This window comes from Diceros bicornis, chromosome 33, assembly GCF_020826845.1.
Source record: "Diceros bicornis minor isolate mBicDic1 chromosome 33, mDicBic1.mat.cur, whole genome shotgun sequence".
NCBI lineage: Eukaryota > Metazoa > Chordata > Mammalia > Perissodactyla > Rhinocerotidae > Diceros > Diceros bicornis.
The window spans coordinates 11,794,173-11,809,531 of record NC_080772.1 but is presented as its reverse complement, the minus strand read 5'-3'; positions in this window follow the sequence as shown (position 1 = coordinate 11,809,531).

Genomic DNA, 15,359 nt, shown 5'->3' with positions numbered 1-15,359 from the left:
CTCTCCTACACATTTTAGGACGGAGAACTTCTTGTTCCAAGGAATGCTCCCAGTAAGTCATATTGGAAGTAATATTTAGAAGTATATGGGAACAAAGAGAAAAGACAACCTGAGAAGAGAAAGGCAGGAGAAGTAAGAGTGGAAGTGAAAGTTTATGTGTTGTTTGGAGATTTATTATGGTTTTGTTGTCCGACCAACACCCCCACTACCCCCAACCCCACATACATGTAGTACGAAAATTTTTAGATGTTTTTATACATATCCTATGAGTAAAAGTAAGCACTGACTATTGTTTATAACAGTAACAATAATGAGGAAATAACCAAACATGGTTTTATGCCTTAAATGCAATTAAGTCAAATCTTAGCCTTGATTGGCGAATCATCCATAAATGTGGAATTAGGGGACCTATTTGTAGATATGAAATGAAAAAACTTAAGTCATAAAATTGAAAAAACTCTAGGAAAGCAAACATCTTTCATAATTTAATTTTCACTAATAGATTAAATTAAGGTAGACCCTCAGACAATTGCAGGTATTTCACATACTGTTAGCTTCTCAGGAGAGCATTCCTTAGTCCTCTTCCCCCAATTCTACCACGGGGAACTGCCAGGACCATTCAGCTATAGGTATAAGTGCTACCACTCCTGAAAATGTACCAAGGCTGCCACTTCTAGAACACTTTTTTTTACTTCTTCCTTTAAAATCCAATCAAAATGTACAAATGTTTTCTATCATCAGTATCAACTCTGTTGGCACTATTCTGAATCTCTCATTTTTAAAACATTAACGCATACATTCTTCCGATGTTCAGAGGATCCCATTCTTAATTCACTGATTTATTACTTACTAACCATTTACTGAGTGACTCCTACATTTAAGATACTGTTCTAGGCTCTAAGGATATAGCAGTGGATAAGAGAAATCTCTGCTCTCACAAACTCACATTCTGAGAAGCTGGGGTGATAAAGCTAATTTGTATAATGGGGCCCACAAAACTGAGGCCTCCCCAGTGGCCTAGCCCATGTCACAAATCTAAACCTAAGTCAGCCTGCACTTACAGGAAACACCTGTCAAGGAAACCTAACATACACCAAGCAATCCTCCAATTCAGCTTTAGCTAGCTGACCTTACCCTAGTAACAGGACGTGTTTGCCTTATAAGGAAATCCCCCACCTCCTAGTCAGTCATGTCCGGTTTCCCCATTGCCTCTTCTAATGCTCTATAAAACTCACCCTTGTCCCACATCTCTCCAGAAGAGTGCCCCTCTGCTTGTGAGGCACTGTACTCTCTCAATCCATGGATTGTTTTCTCTTAGATAAAGGAGATCAAACTCAGTACTAAGTTGTTTTATTTTCGTCATTTGACAGGGGAACAAGAAACACTGTCCCCATGTTAGGAGATGGAGATAAAGGTCAAACAAATTAACAAGAAAATAGCAGGTATTGCTAATGCTATAGTAAACAGGGTAATGGGACTGAGAGAGACAAAGGGATAATTTTAGGTTGAGGCACCAGGGAAGGCCCCTCTGAAGAAATCACATTTAAGCTGTTAAAAAAGAGACAACAGGGGCCGGCCCAGTGGCGCAAGCGGTTAAGTGCGCGCGCTCCGCTGCGGCGGCCCGGGGTTCGCTGGTTCGGATCCCAGGCGCGCACAGACGCACTGCTTGGTAAGCCATGCTGTGGCGGCGTCCCATATAAAGTGGAGGAAGATGGGCACAGATGTTAGCTCAGGGCCGTCTTCCTCAGCAGAAAGAAGAGGAGGATTGGCGGATGTTAGCTCAGGGCTGATCTCCTCACAAAAAAAAAAAAAAAAAAAAAAAAAAAAGAGACAACAGATCCCAAATGGAGTCACTTATGCTAAACCGCATGTCAGCAAACCAAGACTTAATACCTAACCTAACTGCAGTTTCAGCCTCTCCCAGGAATGTAGCATTTAATCAGTCAATCTGGAATTACCTGGTCAGCACTAGTGAGGAGATCTGCCTGATAACCCCTTCCATCACCCATAGGAAGGTGACCTTGCCTGAAATAATCCATTGTTTGCTAGAAACTTTCTTTTTCTGTCCCATTCTGCCTATAAAAACCTTTCACTTTGTACAGATCTTCAGAGCTCCTTTCTATCTGCTAAGATGGAATGCTGCCCGATTCATGAATCATTAAATAAAACCAATTAGATCCTCAAATTTACTCAGTTGAATTTTGTTTTTTAACAGATTTGGTGGCAGTGGCAGGACTGAAGGAGACTTCTGATGACTTCAAGGACTACAAGAAACACAGGCATGAGTGGTACCTGCAAACCCTTTTGAGTTCTCCTTCTTGTTTCCGAGGGCTGTGGGTGAGTTCCTCTCAGTTCTGAACTTCTCTCTCTTTGCGTTGAGCTCCTGATCTAACTGGCTTTCCAGTCCAGGGCAGGTCAGCTTGAGCTAGCAGACTGTTCCTCCTGGAACCCTAGCCCTTGGCCCTTGGTTCAGACTGAAATTCCCATTTGATTGGAAACCCCAGCCTTTGGTTCTGTCCCCAGATTCCATGTTGGGAACTGCTGCCAATTTAGTTCCCCATTTGTTTTGAACCCTTCCCCAGATTCCATGCTGGGGACTGCTGGCAGCAGGTGCAGTTCCCTTTTTGTTTGGAATCAGTCCACAGTCCCCATTCTTTGGCAACTGCTGGTTCAGCCCTTTCCCCAGCCCCCAGTTCTATGCTGGGAATTGCTAGGGGTGTGCACAGAGCCTTCCTTTGGCCAGGTTGCAGTAATCTCTCTTGGTTACTGCAGGAAAGTTAAGGCACACGTGTTTAAATAAAGGCTATTCCTAGTAGGAATTTCAGAAGCCAAAAAGCAACAAAAATTGGTGGGCATGGGTTGAGCACTTAAAAGCTGATAGAGTGCTTCCATCCTAATTCTAAGACTCTCGTAATAGGATAAGTTGGTTACAGAATGTGTTAGATTGACACTAGGTCACTGCCAACCTCAAGAAAATTTTTGTGCAATGAGGTACACTGTAAAACACCACACAATCTCCAACCCAGTGGCACATCCCCCTGAAGTGTTAGTTTCACTCTGAAAGACCCAAAGGCTTAGCCAAAAAAGAACAACAAAAGAAAAAGAATGGGATCATTAAGCTCCTAAGAGTCAAGCACACCACCTTCCAGCATAACTGCCTATTTTATGTCTAAGAACCATGGTCCTGGAAGCTATAAATATCTACAAAAATGGCAAAATCTTACTAAAAACAACCTAGAGTTACAATGGTCATTATGGATAACATCCCCATTAGACAAAATTGTTCATTTAAGTGCACTTGAAAGCAAGGGTTCCCAAATTAAACAAACAGAATAGGATACCTATTTTAATTGGCTTGCAGAAGCTTTCAAAAGGCTTTAAGATTCCAAAATAATCTCATTGAAAGATTCATTGCAAAAGGCTAATGAAAAATTAGGGGCCAGCCCAGTGGCATAGTGGTTAAGTTCACGCACTCCTCTTTGGTGGCCTGGGGTTTGCAGGTTCAGATCCCAGGTGCAGACTTAGGCACCACTCATCAAGCCATGCCATGGCGGCATCCCACATACAGAATGGAGGCAGATGGGCACAAACATTATCTCAGAGCCAATCTTCTTCAGCAAAAAGAGGAGGATTGGCAACAGATGTTAGCTCAGGGCCCATCTTCCTCACCAAAAAAAAGGCTAATGAAAAATTAAAAACACTAAGACAAAAGACAGTAAGACTGATGTGATTCCTACTGCTCCCTTCTATCCTCCTTTACCTGAATACTCAGGTTCTACTAATTCTCTCTATCTGAACTGCCTTTCCACTCTGAAGAGACTCTTAAAGAGTTGTGTTTTAAAATAAAACCACCCGAGGTTGCAGGCCACCCTCAGGTATCTTTCACTCCTTGGTCAAAAACCAAACTAAGGTCCATAGTTAACGAATTTTTCTTAAACCCAGTGAGGATCCTCAAAAGTTTTCTGAAGAATTTAGAGTCATTATTGGGGCCTATAACCCTGGGATGTCAGATCTTTATCAGCTTGTGCACATGCTGATAGGACCTGGTAAAGCGCCAAAATAGATATGGGAAGCATAATAGTGGAACCCTGAGAATGATATCTGAGATCCTCAGTCTCCAATACGGTTCACTTATGAACCAAAAATGCTCACAAAATAGCAACTGAACTTTTAAAAGCCGTTCCTGGAGTCTTCCCTGCCTACATTGATTGGTCTTTTATTCAAACATGTAAACAAAAGAAAGACGAACCTGTGGCAGAATTTAAAGCCATCTGGAAGCTCTCTTCCTATGGCATTCCAGGTTCCATACAATAAATGAGGTCACCTAACTTGTGTTAGTTGCCCTATTTGTAAATGGGTTATCTCCTGAGATTAGTGGGTTGATAAAAAGACAGAAACTAGGATGAGAGGCCACCAGTCTCACTGAACTCATGACCATAGCTGAGCACTTGGAAAGGACTTTGGAACAAGATCACAAACAAAAGTCTGCCAAACTACTGGCCTTACAGCTACAACAGCTCAAAGGCCAGGCACCTAAAATAGTACCTGGGCCTCCCACATTGCACCCTCCTAGGATCTACCACCAAAATTCAGGCTCAGGAGTCAATGTATTATTTATAATCAACTAAGACACTGTAAAAAAGATTGTTCTCAAAGATTTTATGTAAATTCTTCAACATCAACTTGAAGGCCCTCATATCTATCCCCAAAGAAGGGTCTCCATACGGGCACCTCCCAGAATTGACAGGACTCTGAGGGGTTCTTCAGTAAACTGTGACCAGTAATTCCCTTAAACAGCCAAGGGGAAACTAAAATTAAAATTAGTTTTAAAAAACTGGCCAAATTCTGGTGGATACCAGAGCTACACTCTAGTTTAAACCTTACTCGGAGCCTGCAGATGAGATTCAGGGAAAAATTGGCAGAAGCTGGTTAAAGGTAAGAATTCTTACCAGAGTCAGCTCTCCTGGGTCTCTGTCTGTAGTACCTAGAAGAAGAAAATAAATAAAATTTCACATTGCCCCTTCCTTTTCAAATCTAGGCCATTGGTTATTGATCTTTGAGAGTGGCTCTAGATCATGTGGAGATAATATCTTTTGCACCCTCTTTGAGGACACCTCTTGGGTCCATGGGGTTGTTTAATGCTGCCAGGAATATTTACTCTTTGTCCTGGCTGAAAACTGACAAGGAATGTACGTAGAGGGAGAGAAAAACCTTCTGAAGCCTTTGTGGAAAGATTTACTAAAACATTCCAAAGACAAACAGCTCTAAATCTGGACCACCAAAATCTTTTGATTTCTATCTTAGTGGAAAATCTTCTCCCTGATGTAAAAAAGCAAATTGAAGATAATGTGGTTGGATAGGTGGATCAACCTATGATGTCACTTAAATTGCAACCCAATTCCTTGAGGAATTAAAAGCAACTGTCTTTATCTTACAAATCTTGGCAGAACCAGATATGCAGCTCCAGAAACAATTCAAAATCCACCCATCCTTTTTACCAATCCCCAAACCTCTCGCATTTATCTCAAAAGGCTTATAAGTATTATAAAAATTCTGGCCTTAGGGAACAAAAATCCTTCTTGGAGAAATTTGTACTCTTTCCCTGTGCCTTTGAGGTGCAGAGGTTCTGCTTGGTCTTCATCAGGAACTCGTAGCTGGGCCACCTCTTTAAAATGCAAAATTCAGGAGGTAATTCTTATCAGAAAGAAAACCAAAGGGGGAAAGGTTATTTGAAACTTAGGCAAATGAATAAAACCTTGAGTGTCGTCTCTACAAATATTAGTAAAAAGCTTTAGCCATCTGAGCAGGTAACCTTAAACTTATTCTATCTGCCAGAAACACAATTTAGATCTGACTTCTTTTATAACTAGTGCATTTTGTATTATTGTACCTGACTCATGGATAAAACATTAGAATGAAAGCTATAAGATCTCTGTTTTCATCTGTCTGTATGTTTATGTGTGTCTATACATATATATGTTGTAGATGTGTGCTATTTTTCTACCTCTGGATGGAAATGCTAAAATTAATTTGTAAAAGAGCTCTATTTAATTGATTCTTTTTTAAAATTAAGCACTTATATGAATTAAATATTCCTAAAACTCTCAAAAAAATAATAGAAACCCAAAGATTTTTCAAGTTCACATCATCTAGGATTAATCTTCAGTAAATAAAAGCTAGTTTAAGGTTCTTGGTTTAATTAAAACAGGCATGTCTTTAGAGTTATCATTATTGAATATAATACTTTTATTCTACATGGGTTTTCTAATCAAATAAGTTCATGTTATCTGTTACAAAATTAGTCAGCCAGAAAAATAACTTAGGATGATGACTGAATTTGTCTAATATCTGACGAAGTTTTTGTAGGTAATCTAAACATAATTATTAAGAATAAATGATTTAAATAAATGTAAACAGGATAACAGCTTCCAGGTGAACTTTTCAGCAAATAGTTTCCAAAATCTTTTGGTAACGTGAAACCTTAGAGTTCTGCTGAGTTAAGTTAAATGATGGAAATTCATTGAATATCTAGATGACTTCAAATAAAATAAAATACTAAAACTAGTTTTATCCACTTTTGGCTTCCTTTTACAGAGGGACTAAAGATATTTGGATCTATTAGTAAACACGTTTTGTGCTACATATGCTGAAAAATTTACTATAAGGAGTCATATGTTTCTAAAAATTATGAAATGTATTCATAAATTTGCCAATCTAATGAATGCTGATTTAACAGACAGTTCACAGTTGTTTACTTCTTTATTTTCACTAGAAATTAAGGTTTTAAGCATTAAAAATTTAATATATATGTAAGCTACTAGAAATTATAAGGGAAACATCTCCATGTGCAAGGAAAGTAGGATGTGTGTTTTTGGTAAAAGAAGGTATGAGAAATAGAAATGCTTTTTTTTCATGAGGAAGATTGGCCCTCAGCTAACATTTGTTGCCAATCCTTCTCTTTTTGCTTGAGGAAGACTGGCCCTGAGCTAACATCTGTGCCCACCTTCCTCTATTTTGCATGTGGGTTGCCGCCACAGCAGGGCTTAATGAGTGGTGTAGGTCAGCCCCCGGGGTCCTAACCTGCGAACCCGGGGCTGCTGAAGCGAATCACATGAACTTAACCACTACACCACCAGGCCAGCCCCTAGAAATGCATTTTAGTTGAGGGAAAAGAAAGTAATTTTATCTTAAAAGCAACGTTGGTTATTTCAGAATGGGAAAGAGAAAAAAAATACAGGACAAAATCTAAATGTAAATAAGAAAGTTGTAGAAGGCTTGTGAGAAAGGAATCTTGGGAAAAGCAATTTATGAGTGGTCAAGCTGGCTAGGATTAAAATGAATGTATTTGAATAAAAAAATGAGTTTTAATATCAAAAGTAAGCTGGTACAAAATTAGAATTTGGTTTTCTCTCTGGTAAAAGGACAAAGTTTTCTTGGACTATTGGTCTGCTCTTGATAAGATATTGTGAAAAGTTTTTCTTTACCTTTTAAGTAATCTGCATGAACAGCAACGATTTTGTGTCTTACCAAAATAATTTGCTGTTCTTCATGTTATCTTTATCATCAGGTCTTTGATTACTTACAAAAACTGTCTTCTCTATTAAAAGACCTAAGGTTTTTACAACTATGTAACTTTCTGTATTTGCCTGGAAGTCTTTAATTTTCCCTTTGGTTAAATAGATAACTGGGTGTTGTTTCACAGGGAACTGTGATCCTATTTGTATAAGTGTTTTAAAGCCTTTTGATATTTTTGACAAAGTTCCCCCAAATCAAACTCTAAATGAAGTCATTTTGACCTCAAATTAACTTTGGGATTTTCCAGAGGATGCCTGGAATATCCTAAAAGATTTGCTCTCTCTCCTTATAAAAAGAGAGATGCTAAACTATTTAGGTTTATTTGATGTTAAATTACATGAAAAGCATTGTCAAATAAGAAGTAATATCAAGCCTTCTTTATGTTGTATTTCTATAGCTATATAAGTGTTCCAGAAATTGTGTGAAATTCCTGGAAATCTGATATGTTCTGGTATAATGTTATCAATTGTAATCCTGGTTATTATCTTAAAATGTTGTATGTTACAGAAATAACCAAATTTCCTTGTCAATTCCATTTAACGTTGGCCGTTTTTAAGTCTTTTGTCATTTACAGATGATTACTATTTCATTCTGATGCTTTTACAGAAGTGTTCTTACAAAAGTGCTTTATCTTCAAGAAGATTCATGGAAAGGACTTGGACAAATACAGGTTTCTGATAGCTTTAAGATCATAAAACTGTACTGGGTAAGAATTTCCAGAATTAATGGAAAAACTGGATTCAGGCAGAATAAGTATTAATTACCTAGGACTAAGGATGATGATTATAATTTTTTAATGACTTTTTGTTTGAAACATTGCTGGTTCCTTAATGTTTTGTTTTTTCTAGAATTAAGGAAACCTTTTCTCTTCAACTACCTGACTTACAGCAATTCGATAAAGTATCCCTTTGTAAACAAAGATGAAACATTTACTTTTTCTCCCTACCTGATTCCTCCAGAATTTGAAAACTCTTAAGTATTCTTTTCATGGCAATATAGTTAGTTATTTACATAAGTTCAATAGGAATCTTTTCTCCTTATAACAGGATCCAATTAGAGACATTGGCTATATTACCAAGGCTTTGACTGATAGAAATTCACTCAAACTACAGGTATTGCAGGCAAAATCTGATGGTGAGTCCGTGGCTTGGTTTCCCAACCTTGAGAAGCTTTTAAGAGTTCAATCTGAGATTCCTTATGAAAGGAAAGCAAAACAGTCTTTAAAAAGAGCTTATATGGTCAATCATTATTTTTGCTGTACTTATGTAAATAATCAGGCCAAGTTTAATGCAAACTAATTAGTTCTATTGTGATTATCTTAGGTAAAAAATGGGGGTAATTGTAGAGAGAAAAATTCTTTGCACCTTTGTAGATTCTAGATTTTAGTCCTGTTAATTGTCGTCGAGGTTTTGTTATATATCTATAAACTGGACTTTATCCTAAATTCTTCTAGTTTTCTCAAATATCTAGCTATGGCTTTCCAAACTAATTTTTCCAATTTTCTCCCACTCTTCTGATTTGGAATCACTAAGAACAAAGACTGCCCTTGAATCTCCTTGAAAGGAACTATACCAGGTCTTCCTCACTACCCAGATGACAGCCAAACTTCGGAGACTTGAACCTTGGGCACACATCTCACAGCTGACATTTGGTCCTGTGCAGACACTAGAAACCTTTGAATCAAATTCACAAGGAAGAGAAGTAGGCTTACATCAATATAGACTGCTTCCTCCCAATAGTCTGGATCGGGTTTTCTACTTCAAACATAAAACCCTTCTCTTCTTTCTTTCCCTTATCTGGCACTGGCCTGGAAAGAACACCATCACCCATATCTCCCAGGCCATTGCTAAGGGGGGTAACTTTTCAGAGTATTGGATTTGTCATAAAAAATTCTGATCTGTATGAAGGCCTAGATGGCTGGTGCATAACCGGGCAATGCCTTTTAGGTTATCTAACTGTGCCCCTAACTGTTCATAAACAAACTGAGATATCTCAGTGATCAACTCCCCTGAATTTACATCAAGTTAGAAAGGACCTACCAGGTGGCATTCATTATTCAGGATTCACTTCCTTTGACAGGCCCCTACTTCCCTGGTTAGGAGTGAGTCCAGATGTGGCTATGATCAGGAATCTCCCCTTAATTCTCGAAAATATTGAAGGATCTGCTACAAAAGTGATAGCTGCTCAATGAAAATCCTTAGACTCTCTGGCCAAGGTTGTTCTTGATAATAGAAAGATAAAGATAGCTCTTCACTATCTTCTAGCTGAGCAAGGAGGTGTCTATGCTGTGGCCAACACCACTTGCTGCACCTGATTAACGCTTCTGGGGAAGTTGAAACTCAGCTACGTAAGATCACTGAACAAGCCACTTGGCTTACGCAAGTGACTCTTTCAATGTCTTTCTTTGACTTACTGTATTTTGATTGGTTTGTGTTTTGGGGACCATGGCTCCAAAGTACACTCCAGACTTTGGAAATTATCCTGTTTATAATAACCAGAGTAGTCTCCCTGGTGTGTTACATTCTCTCAAAAGCTTTCAATGCCTATTTGCAGCTGTTAACCACCAAGCAAGTGATCTCCCTAAGACTGGAACATCAGAAAAGAAACAAAGAGAATGACCAAATAAAAAATTGTGAGTCTGAAGTCATGCCCTGTAAATACCAGAGATTCAGCCAAAAAAACATCATGACCTGTGAATACCACACGGGGATGAGAAAAAACTGCGAGAATTTCAGAGCAGTAACTGAATGTGGTGCTAACGCCTTACATTTTGATCACATCTCTCAGTTAAGCTGAAAGTCTGAAAAGGAGGTAATTGTAAAGAAAGAGACAACAGGCCCAACATGGAGTCACTTATGCTAAGCCCCGTGTCAGCAAACCAAGACTTAATACTACCCAAATTGCAGTTTCAGCCTCTCCCAGAAATGCAACCTTTAACCAGTCAATCTGGAATTACCTGGTCAGCACTAGCGAGATGATCTGCCTCACGGATGCCTCTGGCTCCCATAGTAAGGTGACTTTGCCTGAAGCAAGCCACTTCTTCCTAGACACTTGCTTTTCCCACCCCCTTCTGCTTATGAAAGCCTTTCATTTTGTACCACTCCTCAGAGTTCCTTTCTATCTGCTAAGATGGGATGCTGCCCGATTCATGAATCATTAAATAAAGCCAATTAGATTCTCAAATTTACTCATTTGAATTTTTTTTTTTAATAAAGCTGTGGTCAGAACGACAAATGGTTACAGAGTGACACTGATCATAAGTAACTTGCTGCCTGCCAAATATAGGATTCCGCTCTTAGTAAGCCTCAATAAATGTTAAACCCAAGTAGTTATGTCTAAGATAATACCTTTGTTGCAAATGAATCACACAGACGCTTAATATTAAAGAATATAAAGTCAGATTAGAGTTGCCAAAGAACACCTACGTACATAATATTTCAAACAGTAACATCCACTTACATTAATAATAGATTTTCAGGGAAAAAAAACACCTCCAACCTTGATGTTATATTTTATAATATGCATATATAAAATATTTATTTGCATGTAATTTTATTACGTTAATAAAAATGACCATCTCACCTCAGGGAAGGTTAAATCTCACATTGATCTGTAGAAAGGATGAACATTTCTTTCTATAAGATGTTACTTCATCCTACTATCTTCTCTGCTCAAAAGCCCAGACCCAGTGACAAATTCCAGGCTGCTGGGAGGAGAAACTCCACCTGTACTCAACTATGTTCATGCTTTGACTTTCCAGCCTACTGGTGTTCTGAATATTTGTAGTATTTATAGTTGCTACTTTTTAATCAATAGATTCTGATAGAAAACTAAAAATTATACTTTTTACCATTCCTGATCCTAGGATAAAAATGATAAAATCTGTCAACATTAGAAGAAACAAGCCTTTCCCACAAAGACGAAAAAGTAGGGAAGACGTTAAATATGAAACTGTAGGACATTTTATAATTCACAATGTTCTAAAAAAATACACTGAAAGGTGCACTATGTAAATAAGAAAAATACAAACCAAAAAGTAAATGCAAAGGCATAAAATAAAAGGACATATACTCATTTTAAATACTCTTCTATCCCCAAGGTTGAAGTGAGAAAGGTGACTGTCTTAAACATGATCGTGTTGATACCTACACTAACGTACGCCATTGTAAACAGCGGAACTAAGCCAAGCTTACACTGAGGACGTCAAGGGCAGGAAAGAGAATTGTGAGGGGAAGAAGACAGTTGACCCACACCTTGAATCTAGTAGCAGTTTTTTGTTGTTGCCTGATTAACATGCATACCTTAATTCACTAGAAGCCAATAGAAAAAGTACTGTATTGCTAATTGTGTGATGTCCTTAAGTCCACGCTAATGAGTTTGTCATTATTTATCAGGCCCTCCAAAGAAAGCAACAAATGTTGTGAAACATTCAACAGAACTGACTGACTACCATTCTTTCCCAGTAGCTTTCATTCGAGAAGCCTAAGAAGCCATATGAAATGAACTAGTCAGTTCTCAGAGGAAGTTGTAAGGTTGAAGCCCCCTAGAATGATCCTGAATGTCTCTGCTTAATATTGTTAAAGAACAAAATTCTACTGAATAAATTTTAAGGATCTTATTGGCTTTATTCAGTGATTCATGAATCCGGCAGCATCCAATCTAGCAGATAGAAAGGAGCTCCGTCAAGCTGTACAAAATGAGACTTTCATAGGCAGAAGGAAGCAGGAACAAGGAAGTTACACCAGGCAAAAAGCAGACTGGTCGTGACAAGGTCACTGTCCTATAGCGGACAGCAGGGCTCTCAGGCAGATGACTTCACTAGTGCTGATCAGGCGACTCCTGATGGACTGATGTAAGACTCCATTTCTGGGAGAGTCGGCACTGTAATTAAGTCCGTCTTGGTTTGGTGACGTGGGCCTTAGCATAAGTGACTCCATTTTGGGCCTACTGTCTTATTTTTAATAATATAGAAATATTTATCTAAAAGAAAATAAGTCATTAAGTTCAAACTTTCTAAAAGGGTTTTTTTTTTCAGAGACCTAGGTCATAGCTATAAATTCTAAAGAGGCCAACTTGTTAAAAGTGGATTATAGCCAGTTGTTAGTTCTAGGCCACACATGTAATTTTTGTGTGCTTTACAAACACACACATACATACACACACACATTGTTATACATATGCATTGGGGCTCCCTTTATAAATAATTTACGTGGAGTTAAAAGATACTTTAATTTAAAGTGTATAGAAGATTATAGAAAATGTTTCTTAGCCTTTATGACAAGATTGGACACAAGAAAAATTTGCACTTTTATTTCGGTGGAGTAAAAACAGAAACAGTAATGAGAAACTGAGACAATAGTGCGACACCTCAGTTCCTTCTCTGCCCATCAAAAGATGCATCACAGGAAATTAAACCACAGGAAATGCTACTCATGCTTAAAATACTCCATCACGCCACTCAAATAAAACTGCAAATCAAGGAAATTTTGAAAAGAATTCTCAATGAGTTTCGGTGAAAACATTCTTTATTGGTAAGCAGACACTTAAAATTTTTTGATTACATACGTCATGCAAAACAATTAACTTCACACATAGTTGTCTAACTGCTCATTGTAACATAATCTTTTTTGAGATGATTATAAACTTTAAAAGTTACGGCAACTGAAGTAGTAAAAAGAATTCACAAATACGACTCTAAATGGAACAAAACACTACCTAGTACATGTGAAAGTACTGTTCATCCCTTCTGGATATTTCTCTCTCCTAATGTAAATGTCTATATATTTGAAGACCATTATATACAAAAATGGCAGTTATTTTGTATGTGCATCTATAGGCACTCCATCTAATTGATAAAAAAAACTACAAGAATAAAATTCCAAATAGCTCTACGGGGTTTGGTTAATTTTTCCCCCATTTTGTTAATCCAAAACAGGGCACTGCCCTTTTATTTAAAATGTTCATTTGTTTCGATTATTTCCTTAGGACGATAATTTTACTCCTGTGAAAATGTAGTTTAACCTTGGTAATCTTGTTGAACTGAGAATGATGTTTTTAACTGTTATTTATATATTCTCCAAGTCGTTTTGAATTAGTGGAGAGAAGCAGGGCTTCCTATTCTGAGGGGAAGACTTGGGAATCATCTTCTTACTCTATGTTATGACAGAGAAAAACTTTTCTCTGCGGTGGGATCAACACTTCTGTCTTGCGGCAGTTCTGGTAGTACTCCCCGTATTAGAACCTCTCACACAGGTGAATTCACCTCCTTGACATAACCAGAGCCCCCAGAGAAACGTGAATTCCAATTCTCCTATTGGCACATTCAAGTCAATTGGCAGTGAGCACGCACAGTAGACTTTTCTAGATACCTGAAAATGGGGTGCTGCTGTAACAAATACCTAAAAATGCAGAAGTGGCCTTGGAATTGGGCAGTGGGTAGAGGTTGGAAGAATTTTCAGCAGCATGACAGAAAGAGCCACGACTGCCCTGAATACTCTTAATAGTTATACGAATGTTAATGCTAGCGAGGGCTCGAAGGATTAGGAGCATGGTAGAGAATATCTAAATTGTCATGAACAGACTGTTAGTAGAAATAAGGTCATTACAAGTGCTGCCAGTGAGGGCTCAGTAGGAAATGAGGAACATGCTCTTGGAAACTGAAGAAAAAGAGACTCTAGTTACACGGCGGCAAAAAGCTCAGCTGAACTGGGTCCTGCAGTTATGTGCAAGCAGAAGTGGCAAGCGATAAATTTAAGATATTTAGCTGAAGAGATTTCTAAGCAAAGTGTGGAAGGTGCAGCCTACTTTCTTCCTGCTGGTTATAGTAAAATGTGAGAGGAGGTAGATAAATTGAGGGAAGAACTGTTAAATATAAAGAAAACAGGATTTGATGCCTTAGAAATTCTTAGCCTACTCAAATGGCAGAAGGCATTAAAATTAAGAGATTCACTGTCAGGAAAGCCTGCTCTAGGGAAAGAGATGAGGGTGTGGCTGTACAACCTTTTGCTAATACCCGAGAAAGATCAAAAAACTCTGAGGTGGGGTTGGACTGGTGGCACAAGTGGTTAAGTGCGCTTGCTCCGCTGCGGCGGCCCAGGGTTCGCCGGTTCGGACTGCTTGTGTAGCCATGCTGTGGCGGTGTCCCATATAAAGCAGAGGAAGATGGACACGGATGTTAGCTCAGGGCCAAGCTTCCTCAGAAAAAAGAGGACTGGCATCAGATGTTAGCTCAGGGCTGAGCCTCCTCACAAAAAAAAAAACCAAAAAAACCTCTGAGGGGCTGGCCCAGTGACGTAGCGGTTGGGTTCGTGTGCTCTGCTTCAGCAGCCCAGGGTTTGCAGGTTTGAATCCCGGGCACGGACCTACGCACCGCCTATCAGGCCATGCTGTGGCAAGCATCCCACATATAAAGTAGAAGAAGATAGGCATAGGATGTTGGCTCAGGGCTAATCTTCCTCACCAAAAAAAAAAACCACCTCTTGAGTATTCAGTCACACAAAAGGCTCTTTGAAGGGTGTGACTCATAAATCCTCTCAGCTATCTCAGAAAAAAACAAAAATAGAAATGGGATTATCCAGGATAGCTCTTGAGGAGCCTCTGGTCTAATGGAGTGAATCCCTGTAACAGACAGGAAAGAGCCACAGGTTTCTTGAAAATGTTATACCAGCAGACGTTGCCATCTTAAACTGAAAGGGGCTGAGGTAGTATGAAATGAAAGAAGATGGTTGGACCTCCCACAATTCCACAGGCAAGAAACAAGCTGATAAAACTACTTAGCTGCAAAC